General features: G+C 46.1%; 1 protein-coding gene across 6 annotated transcripts in view; it reads left to right on the forward strand.

Moving 5' to 3' along the window:
- The window catches only part of RAB27B (RAB27B, member RAS oncogene family), a 154,360-nt gene that overhangs the window by 114,511 nt on the left and 20,797 nt on the right, over nucleotides 1-19,052 (forward strand). The window contains exon 1 of one of the 6 annotated variants that reach the window (XM_072133876.1): nucleotides 4,814-4,938. The exons of the other annotated variants lie outside the window; for them this stretch is intronic. The gene's annotated coding sequence lies outside the window, so the exon portion shown is untranslated. Of the gene's footprint in view, nucleotides 1-4,813; nucleotides 4,939-19,052 lie in introns of those variants that run through there. 6 annotated transcript variants of the gene reach the window in all.

The raw sequence follows: 19,052 nt of genomic DNA on the forward strand, positions 1-19,052 counted from the left end.
GAGGAGGGGGGGGGTTATAGTATGGAGGAGTGGGGGGGGGTTATAGTATGGAGGAGTGGGGGGGGGTTATAGTATGGAGGAGTGGGGGGGGGTTATAGTATGGAGGAGTGGGGGGGGGGTTATAGTATGGAGGAGTGGGGGGGGGGTTATAGTATGGAGGAGTGGGGGGGGGTTATAGTATGGAGGAGTGGGGGGGGGGGTTATAGTATGGAGGAGTGGGGGGGGGGTTATAGTATGGAGGAGTGGGGGGGGGGTTATAGTATGGAGGAGTGGGGGGGGGGTTATAGTATGGAGGAGTGGGGGGGAGTGTAGTGTGGAGGAGCCGGGGGTTATTGTATATAGGACTGGTAACACAGAGCTTAAAGGAAACCTACCAGTTAGAATGGTAGGTGTAAGCTGTAAATACCGAGTACTTACTTTCGTTAGTGTTATTAACCGCTGTATCGCGGTTTTAACAATTTTTAAAGTTTATAGCAGAAGCTGCTTTGGCGCTGCATGCGACCGTGCGTGCGCTACATCTCCGGCATTTCCTATGTAGGCGTGCGCACGCAGCGCCGAAGCGGCTTCTGCTATAAACTTTAAAAAGTGTTAAAACCACGATACAGCGGTTAATAACACTAACGAAAGTAAGTACCGGCACCAGCTCACCCTGAGCTCACCCTGCGCTGGTGCTCGGTATTTACAGCTTATCCCTACCATTTGAAATGGTAGGTTTCCTTTAATGGTCTATACATGTGGGAGCAGAGTGGTGTTATAATGTATAGGAGTGGAGGGGATAATAAACAGGAGTGTGGACTTAGAGGTTCTAGAAGCCTGGGACTGGAGTGGCTCTAGGTCCCTGTTGTTGCCTCTCTGTTACTTCCAGTTGTTGGAAGTTCCAGGAGTCACAGGACCCTTTTCCGTCAGTCAGTGGCTTTCTTGTCCCTAGGGACCACCAAGGAAGTGACGTCCTGTGGTCCGATTATACCACTTATTGGATAAATTTGTGACTTGTGACGCCAAAGAACTTACAGTTGGACGCACCAACTGAACGGGGTTAGTACGATTTCATTTTTTTTCCCACCCTGACCTCCCACAATTTGCAGATTTCTGAAAAGCCCTTAAAAAAAATACAACATAAAAAAAACAAAAAAAAAAAAACAAAAAACAAGGCCTCATGTCTACACCTTCACATCACAATGGAAAAGTCATTGTCATTAAAAAAAAAAATAACATTCTTTGGAGCATTTTTTTAGTTTGTAAAAGATGGCGATCACTTCTACCTGAATTACCCGCCCATTTTTGTGTTATCCGTTTACAGTAATTTTCCAAAAAACCTCCGTGATGTGTAATGTGGATTTTATTAGCGGTGTCCTGCGCTTATTCCCTACTGTCCTCCCTCTATAGTTTACAGTAACTGTGACATTATACAAGGCGCTGGGCTCGGCCACGCCCTCCCGGGTTACATTTTGAGAATTCCAATCCAACCTGTTCATCAACTTAGCACCTAAGGCATTTTTTTTTTTTTATTATTTCCCTAGTGGCAAAATAGCAGGATTTTTCTTCTATAGAACAGATGACGGGTCATAAATGTCAGACACCGTCTACACTGCAGAGCAGCACTTTTTATTGCATGTACCGGCGGATATTCTTTTATTCTAGAAGTTGAATTTTTTCGTCAAAAGTTTGAAGTATTTTAGTATAACTGCAGTTTTTTAAATTTTTTTGTATTATTTTTTTGTTTAAAGAAAATCAATAAAAATGTTCCAATCCATTTTCTTTCTTGTTTTGCTGTTTTTCTCAATTTTTTTAATAAAGCGCTGAACTTTTCTTCCTTTCTTTATATTGTTCTCCGATATTTACAAACATTACACAATAACTGAAAAAAAGTTTGCTATTCTGTAATATTGGAATAATTTCAGATGAAAAAAAGTATTATAAATGATGTATACTCTGAGGCTGCCTTTCATTATTTCAATCTTTTTAGGTTATGTTTTTAATTTTATTTATTTGTTTTGAAATGACTTTATCTATTTAAGATTGATATATTTATTCACTGATAAAAAAAAAACAAAAAAACAAATCCTACCTCCATTCATTTTTAAACCTGTACGACCAAATGTGATATCACTCGATCATTTGGACATTTGATACATTGGGGCACATTTACTTACCCGTCTGACTGAGTTAACCTAAAGTGCATTGTCCGTGTATAATGCCCTGTGCCGCGATTCACTAAGATTGTGCGCCCGATATCCTGCATGTGTCGCTTCCCCGCTCAGGTCCGCAGGAGTTCACCTTCTTCTTCCCGATGCATGTAAGTGCTTGGTCTTGCGACACAATTTGAAAGTTAAATCCCACGCTCAGTCCGAATCAGTTGGATCGCCAGACGGCACGGCCCCCACGATTTTTGTGTCATGGAAGCTGCACCACAATCCGATCGTGTGTGACACAATCCCAGCGCAGACACTTGTTAAATACATGTCAAAGCCGCGCAAATCCCAAAACCGTCGGAAAGTCAGACAAGAGTGCGATCCGCGACTCTTAGTAAATAAGTAAATACAGTAAAATATTTTCATATTTACCTTCATAACAAATTTAAGCTCCGCCCCTCTATTGAATGCATTATGAAACGTTGCCACTTGGAAAGACAGTTTGTCCCACAGAAAACAAGCCCTTATACACCTTTGTACAAATTGGAAATGACAAAATGAAAAAGGGGCTCCATTGTTATAAGGTAAATAAGTAGAAAGCCGAAGAGGTGCAGAATATTGTGGGCAGATTTATCACAACCCTGAAAAATGCACAATTCCTGGCACACGACCAAGAATTCCCCTTTCGCCACCTCTATGCCAAATAAGCGTGGAGAAGTGGGTAGGAGACACGTCCAGCGGTGGAGTTGGCTGGCGGGGGCCCTTCTGTCCTACACCTGTGCACTCGCTATAGTCTGCGCCTTCCCAGGCGTAAAATTGACTGACAGCTCGGCCACCGCTGTATCTTCTGCCTCCTGATAAATCTGAACCCAGGGGAGAGGGGAGGGGGGGTGAACTTAAATATGAGGGTGCACCTGGTGTCAGCGTATGATACATTTTGCACCTATAATAATGATTGATTTAAATAAAATTTATATTTTTTATCCATTTTACATTTGTCGTTATTCTAAATATTTTTATTATATTATCATAAGTATCATTATCATCAGTCTAATAATTAGTATTATTAGTAGGGGTAATAATAGTTGTTAGTAGTATTACTGCAGTTATATTATTATTAGTAGTAGTATATGATATAAACAAATATACAGGCAGTCCCCGGGTTACATGCAAGATAGGGTCTGTAGGTTTGTTCTTAAGTTGAATTTGTATGTAAGTCGGAACTGTATATTTTATCATTGTAATCCCAGCCAGAACTTTTTTGGTCTCTGTGACAATTGGATTTGAAAAATGTTGGGTTGTCATATGAACCAGGATTAATAATAAATCTTCATTACAGACACCTGTGATAACTGTTACAGCTGATTATTGTAGCCTAGGACTAAAGTACAATAAATTACCAACATCCAGAGGTCCGTTTGTAACTAGGGGTCGTCTGTAAGTCAGGTGTTCTTAAGTAGGGGACTGCCTGTATATAATAATAAATCATGGTATAATCAAATATTATTTTTATTCACAAAATGATGTTTTCACATCAAGGGGGAAAAAATTAAATTTTTTCCATATACGGGAGCTCCATAAACTTATGGGGGCTCATTTACTAAGGGCCCGAATCGCTCATTTTCGTCAGGTTTTTCTGAAAATTACCGGTTTGCGCCGTTTTGCCTTGGGTTTTTGGCGCACGCGATCTGATTGTGTAGCATCGACGTCTGGTTTTATGCGATGGAAATTGGGGGGTGTGGCCATCGGAAAACCCGACGGATTTGGAAAACCGTGGTATTTAAAAAAAAAAAAGTGTCGCAGGATCAGCACTTACATGCACTGGGAAGAAGAAGGTGAACTCCGGAGGACCTCGGCGCAGCAGCGACACCTAGTGGATATCGGGTGCACGACCTTAGTGAATCCCGGCAAGCTCCAAATCAACCGCGGACGACTCGCCGTGGGATCGTGAATGGATCCGGGTAAGTAAATCTACCCCAGTATCGCAATCTATAATAACTGCTGCTATTTTAAATATTTTTTTATTATATTGTGATTGTTTTAATCACTATGATTAATAATATGGGTGTTAACAGTATTAGTAGTTGTATAGTTGCTATTATTAATAATAATATTGGTATTTTACATTTTTTTAAATTATTTTTAGTTTATTATAGTTTTTATTATTAATGATGCCGATGATAATACTATTATTGTTACCAGTACTAGTAGTTGTGTAGTTGTTATTATTACTATTATCAATAATAATATTGGTATTTTACATTATTTTTATTATCTTTAGTTTATTATGATTGTTTTTTATTATTATTAATGATGACGATGATGATACTATTATTGTTACCAGTATTAGTAGTTGTATTATTTTAATTCACAAATTTTACACAATTGACATTTTTTTACTTTAAGGGGAAAAAAAAAACCCTAAATATTTCTCTCCATATAATGAGTATGACGCTCCAGGTATTTGTTGTTGTTGTTGACGCTCCAGGTATTTGTTGTTGTTGTTGCTTTGTATCTCGTGCGGCTCGTATGTCTATTCTGCGTGTGATTCAATCTAGTGAGATGTTCCTTGCGTGGAGTAACCTTTTTGGTGGCGAGTGTTACCCCAGACGGGGGACGTACGGGGAGTGCGCAGGCTTTCAGTATGTGTCGGGTTGTAATGTGGTTGAGTCACAAGAAAGATTTGCCTGAGGTGAGTTCCTCATATCCGTGTGGAGCGGCTCGGCACGCCTTCCCCTCGCTGCTCACACAGAAGCCTCCGCAGGACTCCAAATATCCAAGAGCTGCCAGGAGCCTCTCACTGTCTGTAAGTTTTTGTAGTTTTTTTGGAATAATCCTTATGTTCTGGTGTCAGGTGACGGCTCTGGATACAGGTGGAAAACCTTGTGGAATGTGCAGTAACTCTAGGCCTGTGTACACACTACACCGCACGCCGCGTCCTCTTATCAGCCCCCGACTTGTCACATGTGACATCTGCGGAACAGCTGGCAGAGCCCCCCGGAGAGCCCCGCGCATCAGACATTTAAAGGGATGGTCGCCAGGCGCCTTTTAATGTTTAATCAGGTTGTACGAGTCTGATGCAGGAAAGTGCATTCCACTTCTGTTTCACGTGTCATTGACAGGCAGTCTCTTTTGTTCTCTGTTATCAGCCAGGAGACTATTTGTGCTGCAGTGAGGGAATCTGGGAAAATATTCTTGGATCTTGGATTTTTACTTTAGTATTTCTAGTTGTCATGTAGAGGGTGTGAGTTGCTGGTGACGTGGGGCAGTGCGAGGGTCTTACATATGTTATACACCTGACCCCTCCTCACCTCTAGAAATAACAGACCTAAGCGGTGGCATAGTAGACTCACATGGATTCACCAGATACAGTAATTTATCAATCAGCCCCTTGGATGTAGACCCCCTGTAGTGGGTTGTGCTATTCCTGACCTCCTCTGATACTCAGGTGTTCTAGACGCTATGTCAGTGCAAGAGCATCTGTCACATTGTCCTCATTACAACTCCCCCTCCCCCCACCAGTTCGCCCCTTAGTCTACCGGCACCACTCCATCTATCCGGGCATGGGCTTTACTCATCGTTAATTCTCGGCAGTGTCTCCCTATTTATAGTGCCGGCAGTGTGCCCCCTCTGTAAAGCATCAGCAGTGTGCCCCCTCTGTATAGTGCCAGCAGTGTGCCCTCTCTGTATAGTGCCAGCAGTGTGCCCCCTCTGTATAGCATCAGCAGTGTGCCCCCTCTGTATAGCATCAGCAGTGTGCCCCCTCTGTGTAGTGCCGGCAGTGTGCCCTCTCTGTATAGTGCCAGCAGTGTGCCCCCTCTGTATAGTGCCAGCAGTGTGCCCTCTCTGTATAGTGCCGGCAGTGTGCCCCCTCTGTATAGTGCCAGCAGTGCACCCCCTCTGTATGGTGTCAGCAGTGTGCCCCCTCTGTATAGTGCCAGCAGTGTGCCCCCTCTGTATAGCATCAGCAGTGCGCCCCCTCTGTATAGTGCCAGCAGTGTGCCCCCTCTGTATAGTGCCAGCAGTGTGCCCCCTCTGTATAGTGACAGTAGTGTGCCCCCTCTGTATAGTGCCAGCAGTGCACCCCCTCTGTATGGTGTCAGCAGTGTGCCCCCTCTGTATAGTGCCAGCAGTGTGCCCCCTCTGTATAGTGCCAGCAGTGTGCCCCCTCTGTATAGTGCCAGCAGTGTGCCCCCTCTGTATAGTGCCAGCAGTGTGCCCCCTCTGTGTAGTGCCAGCAGTGCACCCCCTCTGTATGGTGTCAGCAGTGTGCCCCCTCTGTATAGTGCCAGCAGTGTGCCCCCTCTGTATAGTGCCAGCAGTGTGCCCCCTCTGTGTAGTGTCGGCAGTGTGCCCCCTCTGTGTAGTGTCAGCAGTGTGCCCCCTCTGTGTAGTGTCGGCAGTGTGCCCCCTCTGTGTAGTGTCGGCAGTGTGCCCCCTCTGTGTAGTGTCGGCAGTGTGCCCCCTCTGTGTAGTGTCGGCAGTGTGCCCCCTCTGTGTAGTGTCGGCAGTGTGCCCCCTCTGTATAGTGCCAGCAGTGTGCCCCCTCTGTGTAGTGTCGGCAGTGTGCCCCCTCTGTGTAGTGTCGGCAGTGTGCCCCCTCTGTGTAGTGTCGGCAGTGTGCCCCCTCTGTGTAGTGTCGGCAGTGTGCCCGCTCTGTATAGCATCAGCAGTGTGCCCCCTCTGTGTAGTGTCGGCAGTGTGCCCCCTCTGTGTAGTGTCGGCAGTGTGCCCCCTCTGTATAGCATCAGCAGTGTGCCCCCTGTGTATAGTGCCAGCAGTGTGCCCCCTGTGTATAGTGCCAGCAGTGTGCCCCTCCCCCATTTATATGATATTATGTGATATTATACAGTATAAGATGAGACTAGTGAACTAGAATGTGGCATTTCCTTACAATTCCTGCTAATTGCTTCTCCCGGCAGCAGATGCGCTGACACATTGGTGCGGTGCCCTTTGGCTGCAGTGATCGGCCGTCCCTGGCGCCTAATCATGGCAATATTTTTATTTCTAATTATTGCTCTTGTTTATGTAGTTTTATCCAGCAGCTAAGAATGGCGCTCCTTATATAGAGGGAGACTGGGGGCGGCCATAGACAGCCTGACCGGCAGCTACTGGGGGCTACAGGGCGGCCATAGACAGCCTGACCGGCAGCTACTGGGGGCTACAGGGCAGCTATAGACAGCCTGACCGGCAGCTACTGGGGGCTACAGGGCGGCCATAGACAGCCTGACCGGCAGCTACTGGGGGCTACAGGGCAGCCATAGACAGCCTGACCGGCAGCTACTGGGGGCTACAGGGGAACTATAGACAGCCTGACCGGCAGCTACTGGGGGCTACAGGGCGGCCATAGACAGCCTGACCGGCAGCTACTGGGGGCTACAGGGCGGCCATAGACAGCCTGACCGGCAGCTACTGGGGGCTACAGGGGAACTATAGACAGCCTGACCGGCAGCTACTGGGGACTACAGGGTGGCCATAGACAGCCTGACCGGCAGCTACTGGGGGCTACAGGGCGGCCATAGACAGCCTGACCGCCAGGTATTGGGGGCTACAGGGCAGCCATAGACAGCCTGACCGGCAGCTACTGGGGGCTACAGGGCGGCCATAGACAGCCTGACCGGCAGCTACTGGGGGCTACAGGGGAGCTATAGACAGCCTGACCGGCAGGTAGTGGGGGCTACAGGGCGGCCATAGACAGCCTGACCGCCAGGTACTGGGGGCTACAGGGTGGCCATAGACAGCCTGACCGGCAGCTACTGGGGGCTACAGGGCGGCCATAGACAGCCTGACCGGCAGCTACTGGGGGCTACAGGGCGTCCATAGACAGCCTGACCGGCAGCTACTGGGGGCTACAGGGCGGCCATAGACAGCCTGACCGGCAGCTACTGGGGGCTACAGGGGAGCTATAGACAGCCTGACCGGCAGCTACTGGGGGCTACAGGGCGTCCATAGACAGCCTGACCGGCAGCTACTGGGGGCTACAGGGCGTCCATAGACAGCCTAACCGGCAGCTACTGGGGGCTACAGGGCGGCCATAGACAGCCTGACCGGCAGCTACTGGGGGCTACAGGGGAGCTATAGACAGCCTGACCGGCAGGTACTGGGGGCTACAGGGGAGCTATAGACAGCCTGACCGGCAGGTACTGGGGGCTACAGGGCGGCCATAGACAGCCTGACCGGCAGCTACTGGGGGCTACAGGGCAGCTATAGACAGCCTGACCGGCAGCTACTGGGGGCTACAGGGCAGCTATAGACAGCCTGACCGCCAGGTACTGGGGGCTACAGGGCGGCCATAGACAGCCTGACCGGCAGCTACTGGGGGCTACAGGGCAACTATAGACAGCCTGGCCGGCAGCTACTGGGGGCTACAGGGCAACTATAGACAGCCTGACCGGCAGCTACTGGGGGCTACAGGGCGGCCATAGACAGCCTATCCGCCAGGTACTGGGGGCTACAGGGGAACTATAGACAGCCTGACCGGCAGCTACTGGGGGCTACAGGGCGGCTATTGGAGCACAGGCAGGAGGCTGGTATGTGCTTTATTCCAGACCAGCTGTACATGACATACATACAACTTAAAGGGGAAGTACATGACTCTTTCTCAGTGTGACATTATTAAAATAAATGCCCCTTGAAATACACAGTATTGCAAGATTAACCCTTGAAGGACTGAAACAAATTTAGTTTTTTCAATGTCTTACTTTTGTTTCCCCCCCCATGTTACTATACATGTGCATCGTGTTATTTGTGGGATGCAAGAGAAAGACATCTGCAGCTGCGCCATTGTTCTTTGGGTTTTGTTTATACGCTTTTCACTGTCCAGTATAAACGACGTATCAAACCGGTATTCAAACCCCCAAAGATCGGAAGAAGGAGGCAGACAGCGCCGCTCTGTGTGTAGTGGCTGAACTTAGTCACTGCAGCTTATCACCTAACTCAAATGAATAGGAAACCATCAGCAGGAACCTGGTCTCACCACTACATAGAGAACGGCGCTGTCTGCATCCTGTTTAATCCTCTGTTTATTAGCTGCTGATTTGTGGAATGTTCTTTTTTTCATACCCTCATTAATATTTTTAGACCCTCATCAATATTAATGACCTATTCAATGGACATATTATACAATATTTTCAGCCAAACCCTTTGACTTTAAGTTAAACAGACAAATTCTACAATTTTTTTTTTACTTTTTTAATTACCACTAAAACTATATTTTTAGGACTTTTTTATCATTTTTTTTCATTGGGCTTGTGGGGCTTTTTTTGTGGGGTAAGCTGCAGTTTCCACTAGTGTCAACTAGCTACATACCACTTCATGATTACTTTGTATTAAAGGAAATCTTCCATAAAAATACGTGATAAACCAAATCCAGGCAATGTGACTCTGGGAATCTTCTTACATTTGTTATCCATGGCCTCCTTTTTTCTAAAATCAACTTTTAGTGGGAGCTGGAAATGGCTCCAGGATGGAGCCACATCCAATGTAGTGGCGTTACGTGGTTACTGCAGGCTTGGATCTCACTGTCTACCCCCAGTTTGGAGATGTTTGTTCTAAGCCTAGATTTGGGTTGTTGTACATGTTTGATTAGGTCTCCTTGCACCGCTGAGAATCCTAAAACTTCTCCGGCGATAACTTTTAACGCATAAAACCCTACGATCCGTCTAAGTGCCTTGAAGAATTTTCGTTTGCCGTATTTTTGTGACCTATTTACATGGTGGAGCCTGGTAATGTTGCTTTTTTAGGTCCCCGGAGAAGCGTTTAACTCCACCCCAGGATAAATATCTTCATCTTTCGGGGACCGGTGGGATTACACCTAATTACTGGAGCCATTCTCTCCTTCATAAAGTGCCAGTCATTAATATTTGCTGCTGCCATTGGAACAAATTTGTCCCTGAGCTTGGCACAAAATGAGCCTAATAGACGCGCGGGGATGGAGGGGACTCGTGTTAAAGGGGCAGGCCCTTATTTTCGGTAGCGGTGATTACTACTGATTGGCAGGAATCCGGCCGCACTAGTTTTGTGTCTGGATCCCAGCAGACCAGTTTATCCTTGTCCTCCGGGCCTGGACATGGGTATTATTAGGATGGAGCGCCCCATGAGACCGGAGCTCTGACACTTGGCTTCATTACATGCGCTGGAGGAGGCTCCTGAGGCTTTCCAATAGAGACTTGTTACCAGCAGTAATTGGGATATTTGCACAGAATTTTGTAACATTGTGTATTGGATATTATGAGAATGTAAATTGTTGCATTTTGAAGTCATACCTTGGCACCAGGAGGCCATGTTTTGCCACTATGAGGCCATTAAGACATTATGTTATGGTATAATCCGGCTGTATTAGAGCAGTATATGACTATAGGGTAGTATTATGAAGGAAAGTCTTGGCCCTATGAGACCTAACTTTGGCGCTGAGAGGTCATCTCTTTGTACTGGGAGGTCATGTCTAATCAGTGTGAAGCCATTTCTTGGAACTGTGAGCTCATTTCTCAGCTCTAATGAGAAAGTCCATGAGTCCATGCGGCTCATTTACTACGGGTCCGAAAGCCGCACTTTCGTCGGGTTTCCCGAATATTTCCATTTTGCACCAAATTGCCCCGGGATTTTGATGCACATGATCGGATTTTGGCGCATCGGCGCCGGCTTGCACGCATCAGAAATCGAGTGGCAACACTCCCGGCCGACAACCTGACAGATTCAGACAAACCGCGGAATTTACGAAAGGATTTGTGTCGCAAAATCAAGCACTCACATGCACCGGGAAGAAGAAGGTGAACTCACGCAGACCTCGGCGCAGAAGTGACGGATGCAGGAACTCGGGCGCGCGATCTTAGTGAATCACGTGAGTAAATCTGCCCCCATGTCTTGGCAGTATGAGGCCATTGTGTTGTGGTGTAATGAGGCTGTATTGAAGCAATATATGAAAGTGGAAGCATTATGAAAGGGGGGGTCTTGTATATATGAGGCGCTAATTTACCAATATGTTGTCATGTCTTGAATTTGAGAGGGTATGTTTTGGCAGTACATGGTTATGTCTTGTGTTTAGGAGGTCATTTCTTGGCTCTAGGAGGCCATGTCTTGGCTCTAGATGGTCATGTCTTGGTACTGTGAGGAAATGTATTGGCTCTGGGAGGCCATGTCTTGGTGCTGTTTGGTCATGTCTTGCGTTTAGGAGGTAATTTCTTGGCTCCAGAAGGTTATTTCTTGGCTCTAGGAGGCCAAGTCTTGGTACTTTGAGGTCATGTTTTGGCACTATAAGGAAATGTATTGGCTCTGGGAGGCCAAGTCTTGGTGCTGTTTGCTCGTGTCTTAGCTTAGAGGAAAGTATCTTGGCACTTTAGGCCATGTCTTGACTCTAGGAGGTCATGTATTGGCTCTGGGAGGCCATGTCTTGGTGCTGTTTGCTCGTGTCTTAGCTTAGAGGAAAGTATCTTGGCACTTTAGGCCATGTCTTGACTCTAGGAGGTCATGTATTGGCTCTGGGAGGCCATGTCTTGGTGCTGTTTGCTCGTGTCTTAGCTTAGAGGAAAGTATCTTGGCACTTTAGGCCATGTCTTGACTCTAGGAGGTCATGTATTGGCTCTGGGAGGCCATGTCTTGGTGCTGTTTGCTCGTGTCTTGGCTTACAGGAAAGTATCTTGGCACTTTAGGCCATGTCTTGACTCTAGGAGGTCATGTATTGGCTCTGGGAGGCCATATCTCGGTGCTGTTTGCTCGTGTCTTAGCTTAGAGGAAAGTATCTTGGCACTTTAGGCCATGTCTTGACTCTAGGAGGTCATGTATTGGCTCTGGGAGGCCATGTCTTGGTGCTGTTTGCTCGTGTCTTGGCTTACAGGAAAGTATCTTGGCACTTTAGGCCATGTCTTGACTCTAGGAGGTCATGTATTGGCTCTGGGAGGCCATATCTCGGTGCTGTTTGCTCGTGTCTTACCTTAGAGGAAAGTATCTTGGCACTTTAGGCCATGTCTTGACTCTAGGACAGTGGTGGCGAACCTATGGCACGGGTGCCAGAGGCGGCACTCAGAGCCCTTCCTGTGGGACCCCGGGCCATCGCCCCAGCACACCAGACAGAACTCAAAGAATCTTTCTGCAGTTTCAAGCAACTTAAAAGATGCTGCTTCCAGTCATATTTTGATACTTACTTTGTTACTGAGTAGACAGGACTGAATTATCTCTCGAGGACCTCCTGCTGGCCCCATGATTTTCTCTGTACAGAGGGAGACTGGAAAGAAGCTAAAATGATGAAAATTTTCCATCATTATACTGTGTTGGTGTCCTCAGGAGGCCAATATGATTGAAAATTGTTGAACAGGGAGCAATAAGTTACTGCTTTAATTTTTGGTTGGCACCTCGCAATAAATAAAGGGGGTTTTGGGTTGGAGTTTGGGCACTCGGCCGCTAAAAGGTTCGCCATCACTGCTCTAGGAGGCCATGTCTTGACTCTAGGAGGTCATGTCTTGGTACTGTGAGGTCATGTCTTTGCTTTAGGAGGTCATTTCTTGGCTTTAGGAGGCCATGGTTTGGCTCTAGATGGTCATGTCTTGGTACTTTTAGGTCATGTCTTGGCTTAAGGTGGTCATGTTTTGGTACTTTGAGGACGTCTTGGCAATGTGAGGTGAAGTAATGGCAGTTAGAGGTTAAATCTTTGAATTATCAGACTATATTGGAGTAATATATGACTAAATTGTAAAATTGTAATCTGCAGTTATAAGGCTATGGCATGTTTATGTGCAGCCACGTTGGTTTTGATCATAATGAAGGACTTAGGACACACTACGGTCTGGTAAGATTGGCCCCACTATGTGATGTTGCATTATCTGGAATTCTGCCCCTTTAAGGCTGTCAGACTGTATAGCTATAGTATCGGTTGCGTGGCATTGGGTGGCTGTTGCATTGGGTACGTTGATAGAATTGTGCTGGTCCATGGTGGTATATACTATATGGTATATACATTGGTACATTGAGAGGCTAAGATAATCCTGTACATTGTTAGGCTACGTTGGTACCAGGATTGTGAGGCCACATTGGTATTTTACATTGTGAGGCCATTTTTGTACATCTGTGAGACCACTTTCATACATTGGGGGGCTACTTTGATATGGTGAGGCCATGTTGGCACCTTTAAAGTAATTTCAGGGGGCAATAAGAGTTTTGGCATGAAATTTTGTGGCTACGTCCATAAATGGAGCATTATCTGTGCTTCCCATGTCAACCAATCACAGTGCAGCACTTGTTTTTCCAAATACACCATATGCAATGAAAGCTGCGTTGTGATTGGTTCCTTTTACTAACCATTTTGTAGACCTCTTATTACGCTTGGTTGTCGTGTTGTGATACTATGTGGCGGTATTTTGCGTTGCCATGGCGTTCCGGGTAGAAATGTGACCTAATGCTGTATATAAATATCTAGGCGCTCCTGTATCTGGAATGGAATATCAGTTCTGTAGAGAAAAATATGATGTTATTAAAAATATCTGTTTTTCGTTTCCAAAAATTCTCATATTTGCACTATTTGGCGTCTCCTCTGCCATGTGTGTTCCTCTGAATCATCTTGTGACGAGGATCTATTTTGGGCCCCGGAGCCCACACGTGTATGAGACTCCCGGCTTACAATGAAGGATCCGCAATCTGCTATATGTATGTCATAAATGACACTTATGTGTCCGCGCTGAGGATGTGTTTACTCGTAGACGTACAGAAACGCAAGAAAAAACGGAAAAGGGAGGGGCTTAGCCCGATCCCATAAGCCTTTCAACTGAAACGCATGCAATCCGTACCAAGCACCACGTGTTTTGCGATATTTCAAGGAAATCCGTGAACGCAGCCTCTGTGTCGTTACAGTGTGACAGCGCAGCAAATCACCGCACAATTTCATATTCCAACTACAGTCGCATTACGAACCAACGGTGAAGATTGGGGACCAAGCACAGATAGTGTACAGAACAATTCTACAATCGTGATAAATGCAGGATTACTGATCAACCATCAGAAGAGGTCAAGAGGTTAATATACCATCAATATAACAGGACCCCAAAAAATCCCTTTAAAAGTTCTGCCCACTTTCAGAATTTCAATTCAGTGGTGCAGTCTCAAACTTCTTCCATTCATTCGTTCCTTGTTTAGTAATCTCAGCATCAGACACCTAGATCTGCACAAAATTTTTTAACATAAATAATGTTTATTGCCACGAGCGGAGTTACCAGAGCCCCTCCATGCTGTAGCTTCACAGGCTGTTACACTGAGCAGGAACACTTCCCCTCTCCCACTGTGTAAGATAACATCAGGCAGTGGGAGGGGGTGAAGTGCTGAGGAAGCATGGTAAGGGGGTCAGTGTAACAGCCTGTGAAGCTACAGCAGGGAGGGGCTCTGGTAATGCCCCACCCCCACTGTAAGCTCATTAGCATAATTTTAAAAGTTGATTTTAGAAGGAAGGAGGCCATGGATAATAAATATAAGTAGATACCACAGTCACGGTGCCTGGATCTATGAGTAATGTCCCTGGTTTGTCATGATGGATATTGCTGGTAGATTTTCTTTAAGGACACCAAATGAATCCGGAGCGCAGTGACTTGTGTCACTCAGTATTTTGCACTTGGTGACAGGTTCCCCTTTAAACATTTCTTCCATTTTGCATTCTCATAAATCATTGTCACTATTGTAGAATAATTGCTAGTTACATAGTTTGGCTGCGGTCAGCGAATCCTTCGAGGGGAGGATCCTGTAGGTGACCGGGTGACATTCCTATATATTGTGGCTGATGATTGTAACTCCACAGGATTCTGACCCAGAACCTCAAGGCAGGAGACGTCTCAGATATAATCCTTATATATAAGTGTACAGATCTATACGAGGGAAGGGGGGGGGGGGGGGGGGTTGAGCAGGTGACCTGTACATTGGATGGATCTGATTCTATTTGATACATTGTAATACAGATTTATATTTTTCTGATATCTTGTAATCACATTCAGTTATGTTTTTTGGATAATCCCTAATTCATCCAGTCCTTTACATGATCCTTCTTCCTGCTCCTAGATGAACCACTCTGGGTCACCCTTCTACAGAATCCCCGAATCATGCTGCCAGGACATGTCCTCTTAGTGCCCCAGGGGGAGGCCGAGCCCCATTGGGTCTCATGGATCCTATTCAGGACTCCCCTCTCCCAGGTGCTTTTGCCATGATTGCCAATTAGTCATATAGTATATGTGTTTGCATGGTTTTCCTCCGGGTCCTCCGGTTTCCTCCCACACTCCAAAACATACTGGTAGGTGATTAGATTGTGAGCCCCATTGGGGACAGGGACCGATTTGGAAAGTTCTGTGCAGCGCTGCGTAATCTGTGTGCACTATATAAATAAAGGAATTATTATCTGCACCTGGTCTAGAGCTCTTGAGCCCTTGTCACAAAGTTACATAATAAGATTATTTGCAGATACCACTAGAGGGAGCTAATTGCATCAGTATGGAGTGAGCTCCCCCTAGTGGCGACTAAAGGCAGACACAGTTTTATCGTGATACTCTGCTCCAATATTAATCAGGAGGTGAATATACACTCACCGGCCACTTTATTAGGTACACCATGCTAGTAACGGGTTGGACCCCCTTTTGCCTTCAGAACTGCCTCAATTCTTCGTGGCATAGATTCAACAAGGTGCTGGAAGCTCCTCAGAGATTTTGGTCCATATTGACATGATGGCATCACACAGTTGCCGCAGATTTGTCGGCTGCACATCCATGATGCGAATCTCCCGTTCCACCACATCCCAAAGATGCTCTATTGGATTGAGATCTGGTGACTGTGGAGGCCATTTGAGTACAGTGACCTCATTGTCATGTTCAAGAAACCAGTCTGAGATGATTCCAGCTTTATGACATGGCGCATTATCCTGCTGAAAGTAGCCATCAGATGTTACAGGGTACATTGTGCTCATAAAGGGATGGACATGGTCAGCAACAATACTCAGGTAGGCTGTGGCGTTGTACCAAGGGGCCCAAAGAGTGCCAAGAAAATATTCCCCACACCATGACACCACCACCACCAGCCTGACCCGCTGATACAAGGCAGGATGGATCCATGCTTTCATGTTGTTGACGCCAAATTCTGACCCTACCATCCGAATGTCGCAGCAGAAATCGAGACTCATCAGACCAGGCAACGTTTTTCCAATCTTCTACTGTCCAATTTCGATGAGCTTGAGTAAATTGTAGCCTCAGTTTCCTGTTCTTAGCTGAAAGGAGTGGCACCCGGTGTGGTCTTCTGCTGCTGTAGCCCATCTGCCTCAAAGTTCGACGTATTGTGTGTTCAGAGATGCTCTTCTGCCTACCTTGGTTGTAACGGGTGGTGATTTGAGTCACTGTTGCCTTTCTATCAGCTCGAACCAGTCTGCCCATTCTCCTCTGACCTCTGGCATCAACAAGGCATTTCCACCCACAGAACTGCCGCTCACTGGATGTTTTTTCTTTTTCGGACCATTCTCTGTAAACCCTAGAGATGGATGTGCGTGAAAATCCCAGTAGATCAGCAGTTTCTGAAATACTCAGACCAGCCCTTCTGGCACCAACAACCATGCCACGTTCAAAAGCTACAAATCACCTTTCTTCCCCATACTGATGCTCGGTTTGAACTGCAGGAGATTGTCTTGACCATGTCTACATGCCTAAATGCACTGAGTTGCCGCCATGTGATGGGCTGATTAGAAATTAAGTGTTAACGAGCAGTTGGACAGGTGTACCTAATAAAGTGGCCGGTGAGTGTATTTTTCAAAGTAAATATAAATGATGTACCGCAAGGCTTTACCCCCCCCTTTAGTCCGGACTGGGCAGGTTTGTGTTCTTAACAAAGGCATTAGCCAAAGAAAAAGCAGAAGAAAGTCTAAGAATAACCCCAAACAGCAGAGAACAAAGAAGCTTTATAATATAGAGTCCGCAGTACAATTCAGGATTAGAGGAGGGACTGAGCGGCCGTTGTGTTCTCTCCTGGAGGTGACGGGAGGCCACATCTCCGTGCGGATATTTGCATAAACTGTAACAATAAGGGAAGGTCTGAAATTATATGGAGGGGCTCTGACTAGTGATGAGTCGTGCATCAATCACTGGTGTTATGTGTCCATCTATCTGTGTATATCTTCTGCAGGTCCACGCCCAGACCTCCTGCTACTGGGAAGGCAGGACTTGTGTACTTCTCCAATCTCATATCTATCTATCTATCTATCTATCTATCTATCTATCTATCTATCTATCTATCTATCTATCTCATATCTATCTGTCTATCTATCTATCTCATATCTATCTATCTATCTCATATCTATCTATCTATCTCATATCTATCTATCTATCTCATATCTATCTATCTATCTCATATCTATCTATCTATCTCATATCTATCTATCTATCTCATATCTATCTATCTATCTATCTCATATCTATCTATCTATCTATCTATCTATTATTTCTTAGCTCACTATCTATGGATGTTATATTGCTGTTCGCCCTCTTGTATTTTGGAAGCTTTGCTCACATCACACACCTACATGATATTTCTGGCTGGCAGGATCTGATTACTAATATCTTTATTGTACCATATAACATTTTACATTCCTGCCAGCACTGGGCAGCCCTCACCACACAACTGATGTTCGGGTATTGGGTCCAGGCTCTCATTGCCAGTGTGATATATTTATACTACTGTAGACTCCAGAAAATGTAGTATGTTCTATATTTAATTGGCCAACTGTGTTACATCAATTGTAAGCCCTGCTATGTTAGTGTAACCATGGAATACAAGTTATCTCGCAATTTCTGTACCTTCAGTCTACACGGTACACCTGTATTCTGTAACTGTGCTACAGCATGGGCTCATACATGTTAAATAATGCGCAATCAAAGCTCTGCCTAACCACAGCTATGCTTCTGCTTCATCACTGAATGACCAGAGCTATGCATCATTGCTTGATGGCCACAGCCGAGCTTCATTGCTGCATGACCAATGTTGCACACAATTGCTGCATGGCCACAGCTGAGCTTCATTGCTACATGGCCGCAGCTGAGCCTCGCTGCCGCATGGCCGCAGCTGAGCCTCGCTGCTGCATGGCCGCAGATGAGCCTCGCTGCTGCATGACAGCAGCGCCGGACCATGCGCCGGATTTAACATGCAAAGTCTGCCACACGCCCTAAGTTAACGTTGCACTGCAAAAAAGTTGGTGAACTCTGTCAAGACAATGCTGGGAAGGGACAGATTCATGATTTCTGGTGCATGTTCTTAATAAATCTGTCACACTCAGCATTATATACAGGCAGAGAACTTTTAGTGCAGTTTCCCACACTGTGCATTGCCCCAATGTGCATTGCATTTCCTAGACGCTAACTACTCTGCTTTATATTCAGTATTGTATGTACCACTACATACTACAATGACACATTGGGGCACATTTACTTACCCGGTCCTGCCGCGATCCCAGCTGTGCGTTGTCCGACGATCATGCACCCTGCCGTGATTTACAGAGACCATGCACCCGATTTCCTGCATCTGTTGTTTCCCCGATCAGGTCCAACAGAGTTCACCTTCTTCTTCCTGGTGCATGTAAGTACAATGCAAAGTTAAATCCTGTGCTCAGTCCGAATCCGTCGGATCGTCCAACGGCCCGCCCCCTGATTTCCTTTGCATGAAAGTCGGCGGGATTGCGCCAAAATCCAATCGCGTGCGACACATCCCCCGTCTAAATAGCTGTCACTACGGCGCAAATCCCGAAAATTTCTTGAAGCCGACTAAAGTGCGATCTGCTGGACCCTTAGTAAATAAGCCCCGTTGTGCCCAGGGCCCAGAATCATTATATCATTGCTATAATCTCACTATATGTGGTGCATACACATCATCATTGTGGAACTATAAGTCACAGCAGAGTCTTATGGGGACACCTCACCCTCCTAT

The sequence above is a fragment of the Engystomops pustulosus genome, chromosome 1 (genome assembly GCF_040894005.1).
Source record: "Engystomops pustulosus chromosome 1, aEngPut4.maternal, whole genome shotgun sequence".
NCBI lineage: Eukaryota > Metazoa > Chordata > Amphibia > Anura > Leptodactylidae > Engystomops > Engystomops pustulosus.